Below are 6000 nucleotides of genomic sequence, written 5' to 3' on the forward strand. Positions count from 1 at the left end.
GCTGGTGACCTGCGTGCAAGGGCACAGCCCCACCTGGGTGAGAAACCTGGAAGCTGGACCAATAAGTCAGGGTCCAGAGCTTTGCGGTCTTCATGGCAACCCCATAACCAAGCCAAGGAGGGCAAAGCAAGGATCAGATCACGAGGAGCCCATTTTGCAGATGAGGAAACCAAAGCCCAGAGAAGTGAAGACACTTGCCCGAGGCTTCACAGGTGAAGCAGGGCTGGAACCCAAGCCTTCAGCCCCCAAGTCCAATGACATGACCTCCACTGCCTTCCTGGGGCTGGAGGATTCCCACGACAGGACCTGGCCTTGGTTCCTTCACCAACTTCCGCCAGACCCCTTACACCCCCACGCCACCCTCCCCACCAACACCTCCAGTGCGCAGCTGCAGAGCAGGGGTGGGGGCACTGCTGGGTGAGGCTGCAAATCCCTCTCCTGTCTAACAACTGAGCTGAGAGAGGAAGACAGAGGTGGGAAGAGGTCCCAAACTCCCATCTCACGTGTCCTCGCCCGTCTCAGTCCCAGACTCTCTCGTGATAGGAAAGTAGGCCAGTTTGGAATATGTCACGGATATTTTCGACATTCCCATCTGTACTATAGCTTTGCCTAGAGCCAAGGGGGGCGGAGCCAGAACCTCCGTGCCGGATGAGGGGTACACCTGCTACCTCTGGGGCTCAGAGCCCAGATGGGGGCTGGGAACGTTTGCACAGGGGACCCTGAAGGGCCCTGAGCACGTGTCCAGACTCCTGGACAGGATGGGACAAGAGACCAGCCACATCTGCCCTCTTCCCAGAGGAGCAGGAGCAGAACAGCTGTGATTTGTGGACACCATCCCACTGCCCCGGAGCATTGTGCCTGGCTAGCCTGGGGGTGGAGCACTGAGGAGGGAGCAGTTAGTCCTGCAGGGAAAGGGCTCTGGGAGAGCTTTAGTTAGGGGAGAGACGACTGATATCTGAGTCGGGCCTTGAAAGGCGAGCAAAACTTTTGCTGGGGCGGAGGGTGTTCCCAGCCAAGGGGTGTGCTGGGGGTGGGGGGTGCTGCAGTCACTGTGGCTGGGAGGTCGAGGGCTGACCAGGGCAGCAAGAGAGGCTGGGCAGAGGGGTACTAGCATTGGAGAAGGAGTGTTATGGTGAATGCCCAGCTAGGAAGGGTGGGGGTGGGGGGGCGCCTGCAGGTGCCCAGGGAGGCTTTTAACTTACACGATTCAGAAAGGACATGTCGCTGTGGGCAGGGACAAATCACCCTGGGAAGGGCGGAGGTGCAGAGGACGAGTGAGACTTCTCTTTGAGCCACCAGCCACCCTGACCAAGTCATTCTCCAGTTTGCTGGCAGGGGCACCTCTCCTGACTGCGGGAGGGGAAACCAACCTGAGAAAGGAATTCCCTGCAGAAGTTAGCGATCCGCTAGCTTAAAGAGGTAAAGGTTGGGGTGGGGGTTGCTCACCAAGGGATTCTCCTGGCAAGGCTGGTGGAGGAGACATCTGGACACCGTGTTCACAAATCACCTACTATGGGCACTTTGCAACAGTCCCTCACTTGACCCTTTCAGCAAGCCCAAGAGGTAGGTATGCTTTGCGCCTTTTTATCAACGTGGAAACTGAAGTCTGGGTTTCAGGGGTAAAGAGGCAAAGGGAAGCATAAGTCCCTTCCCTAAGGTCCCACAGCTTGTAAGTGCGATAAGAATCCAGGTCTGTCTGTCCCCGGAGCCCATCCCCTTCTTCTGTCACTACCTCCCGGAAAAAAGCCAAGGGTCCTTCTCAAAGAAATGACTCCGGCTCCAACCTGCACCCCTCTCTCAGTCTCCATCTTGGACCAGGCTACAGGGCCCACAGCAAGCCCATGAGATAGCCACTCTCAGATCAGAAAACGGAGCCTCAGAGAAGTTAAATGACTCGCCAAGGAGCAAGTGTCTCTCCCCCGCTCCTTCTGCCCCTCCCCCCCAAAATAAACACTGGAAAAAAAAAAAGAAAGAAAGAAAAGAAGCCAGTCCCCGCTCCCCCAGATGAGGGTTTAGAGGAGATTGGGCTATCGGCACAGGGAAAGTCTCCAGTCGCACCCACTAAGTCCTACCTACTGGCTGCAAGAACTTGGGCAAGTCGCTGATGTTCTCTGCATCTGGAAGAACGGGGAGCTGCTTCGCGGAGTAGCCCGCCGTGTATTAGGTCACTGCCAGCCTCCCAGGTGGGCGCCCCCCCCCACCCCGCTCCAACCGGGTTGACGCCAGTGAAGCCCCTTCCTCCCCTGCTCGTGGTGGCTGGTGATAGGTGCACACTTTGCTTCCTGTTTCCTCCCTTCCCAGGACCTACAGCCTCTGCTCCTTGTTCGGTTGCAGACTGGGGGCTGCCCAGCCTCCCGACCCTGGATCTGAGGCAAGAATCTCCGGGGTTATAAGAGCCCCGAGGTTCAGGGAACACGTTCAAGGCCCTTATGCAGCCCTGAGGAGGAGGGTCCCAGCTCTTCGCTTTCAAGGGGATGGACAGATTCGTCTGTCAGGCTTCGGGCCAAAATCGGGAAACTCCTACCGAGGGACAGGAAAAGCAGAGTCTGACCCTAGGAATTCAAAATAATCGTAGTCGGAGCCATTCTTAAGCACTTGGGATATTATTTTATTCAATTTAATCCTCTGTGTGTATAAAATCCCATTTTATTTTATTTTTTTTAATTTATTTATTTACTTTGAGAGAGAGAGAGAGAGCAGGGAAAGGGCAGAGAGAGAGGAAAAGGGAGGATCCCAAGCAGGCTCCGCGCTGTCAGCACAGAGCCCAGCGCGGGGGCTCAAACTCACGAACCGTGAGATCACGACCTGAGACAAAACCAAGAGACGGACGTTTAACTGACTGAACCACCCAGGCTCAGTCTAACATCCCATTTTAGAGTTGGTAAAACTGAGGCTCAGAAAAGCAAAATGACTTGCCCAAGGAATCCAAGTCCACAGCTCTTCTCTACCTCCAAGCCATGGGCCACACCTTGCCCTCCAGTCACTGGGCTGCAGGCCAGGGCTAAACTCCAATCCCCAAGTGTAACCAGAGGTAGAGGAACTGGCCCAAAACCTGGGGGGGACAACTCTTGCACCTCCCTGGGTCGTTGCTGCTTTTGTGGCCCCTTCTTGGGACGGCACCAAGGGTCAGGAGATAAGAGTCAGGTCCTTCCTAGCTCCCCATTGCTGCTTCCAGAACATCACTCCGTTACTTTTTTTTGTTTGTTTAATTTTTAAAAATGCCTATTTATTTTTGAGAGACGGAGCACAAGTCAGGGAGGGGCCAAGAGAGAGGGAGACACAGAATCTGAAGCAGGCTCCAGGCTCTGAGCTGCCAGCTCAGAGCCCAACGTGGGGCTTGAACTCATGAACTGCGAGATCTTGTCCTGAGCTGAAGTCGGATGCTTAACTGACTGAGACACCCGGACGCCCCTCTGTCACTTTCTTGCAAAAGCTCCTGCTCCATCCACCTCTGCCACTCTCCCTCATGACTGTTGTCCACTGACCTCCCAGCCCTGCTTCGCATTTGTTGAAACCTCTTCGCATCCCAATTCCTAATGCACCCTGGGTAACTCTAAAAGCATCTCCATTCTACAACCTTTGTATGCCAATTCACGTTCTCCTCTGCCCACACCCTTGTTCCCATCCTGGACACTGTCACCACCTATACGTGCTCCCATTTTCTGTTCTGAACTCACCTTCTGCTCCTTTGGTTCAACTCTTCTTCAGACAACTGTTTTTCAATCCCCAGTCAACTGACCCTGAGATGATTTTCCCATCTGTCAGCCCCCTTCTGTCTTCATTCTCTTCTCTTCTTCAGCCCAGGGTCTCTGCTTTATCAGATCATCTTAACTTCTTACCCTCTGTCTTTTGTGGTCACACTTGCCTGGCAAAACCCTAACACTGTACCTCCGATTCAAGAAGGCTCCTTTAGCACATCTGTTTACCACTCCATCCTCAAAAACCCCTTTAAAAGAGAAAAAATATCCTAGAGTTTTAAAGCATATTAGACTATACTGACGGCAAAATCCAACAGAGAAGAGGAATCCATGATGCCATAGAGGGAGTCCCTAAAAGTGTGAATTTTTGTAGAAGAACCGTAGATTTCCTATTAATGTCAGGAGCAAGGCAAGTATGTTACTCTCATCATCCCTATTCAACATTGTACTGAGGTTCTAGCTCAGGGCACTAAGGCAAGGGTAAAAGGGCATCCAGAACTGAGAGGAAGAGGTAACACTGTCTTTATTCAAAGATGGCATGGATTTTCATGTGGAAAATCTGATGGAACCTAAAAAATAGCTATTAGAACTAACGTGTGTGTTTAGCAAGATTATAAGATCAAGATATACAATCAATTATATTTCTGAAATATGAACTACTTAGGGGCGCCAGGGTGGCTCAGCCAGTTAAGCATCTGACTCTTGATTTCGGCTCAGGTCATGATCTCATGGCTTGTGAGAGTCAGCTTGGGATTCTCTCTCTCCCTCTCTCTCTCTCTGCCCCTCCCCTACTCACATGTGCCCACTCTTTCTCTCTCTCTCTTTCTCAAAATAAATAAATCAACTTTAAAAATATGAATTACTTAGGGGAAAGAATGACAAAGAATGTATAAGACCTGCGCACTGGAAACTACAAAACATTGCTTAGAGACCTCAGTAAATGAGGAGCTATACTATGCTCATGGATCAGCACATTCAATAGTCAAGATCACTTCTCCCCAAGCTGATCTATAAATTCAACACAATCCCAGTCAAATTGCCAGCAGCTTTTTTTTGGTAGAAATTGAAAAGCTGATTCTAAAATTCTTGTGGAAATTCAATGGACTTAGAATAGCCAAAATAACTTTGCAAAAGAAGGTGGGGGCAGGTAGCTGGAAGACCCTATCCCCTGGCTGTCAGCACTGAGGCCACATATGGCTGGAGTTACTGCAAAAGACGTGAACCTTCAGGGGTTCTTCAGAGCTCCAGCAGCCTTTCTCAAAAAGTTTGGGAAGCTGAAACTTTCCTAAATGGGCAGACACTGTCAAGCTGCCCAAGCATCAAGAGCTTGCTCCTTATGATAAGAACTGGTTCCACACATGAGCATTTCCACAGAGTATCTCTCTGGCTGCACCAAGTTGGATCCATGACCAAGATCTATGGGGGCCAACAGACAAACAGCGTCATGCCCAGCCACTTCAGCTAAGGCTCCAAGAATGTGGCCCACGGCATCCTTCAAGCCCTGGAGGGGCTGAAAATGGTGGAGAAGGACCAAGATGGGGGCCACGAGCTAACACCTCAGGGACAGAGAGATCTGGGCAGAATCTTCAGACAGTTGGCAACGGCAAACAAGAAGCACTAGAACAGGGGTGCCTGGGTGGCTCCGTCAGTTACGCAACCGACTCTTGATTGAGGCTCAGGTCATGATCTCTCACGGTTCGTGGGATCAAGCCCCACATTGGGCTCTCCACTGAGGGCATGGAGCCTGCTTAGGATCTTCTTTCTTCTCTCTCTCTGCCTCTCCCCCTGCTCGTGTACTCTCTCTCCCTCAAAATAAGAAAGAAGAAGAAGAAGCATTAGAACAAATTCTGGGTTAGTAAGTTGCTTTGTCTGTGGAAGGAAAAAACCACCAAGCTGAAGGACTTACACTACTTAATTTCAAGACTGTTAAAAGCTACAGTAATCAAGATAGAGCCCTGTTGAGGGGCACCTGGGTAGCTCAGTCGGTTAAGCGTCTGACTTCAGTTCAGGTCATGATCTTACAGTTCGTGGGTTCGAGCCTGCATCAGGTCCATCAATATGGTCTTTGATTTTCAACAAAGATGCAAAGGCAGTCTAGTGGGAAAAGGATAGTCTTTTCGTTTGTTGAAATGAATATCTATGTTCCAAATAAAACAAAATAACTCACACCACTGTACAAAAATTAACACAAAGTGGATACTAAACCTAAACAGAAGCCTAAAAGTATAACATTTCTAGCAGAAAACATATAGGAGAAAATCTTTGTGACCTTGGGTTAGGCAAAGATTTCTGAGATAACAAC

The 6000-nt window shown here is 50.5% G+C and overlaps 1 pseudogene; it reads left to right on the top strand.

Moving 5' to 3' along the window:
* The first annotated feature begins 4782 nt into the window (after positions 1-4782).
* Positions 4783-5785, top strand: LOC106980505 (40S ribosomal protein S19-like; annotated as a pseudogene).
* Positions 5786-6000: the final 215 nt, after the last annotated feature.

Source organism: Acinonyx jubatus, chromosome E1, assembly GCF_027475565.1.
Source record: "Acinonyx jubatus isolate Ajub_Pintada_27869175 chromosome E1, VMU_Ajub_asm_v1.0, whole genome shotgun sequence".
Lineage (NCBI taxonomy): Eukaryota > Metazoa > Chordata > Mammalia > Carnivora > Felidae > Acinonyx > Acinonyx jubatus.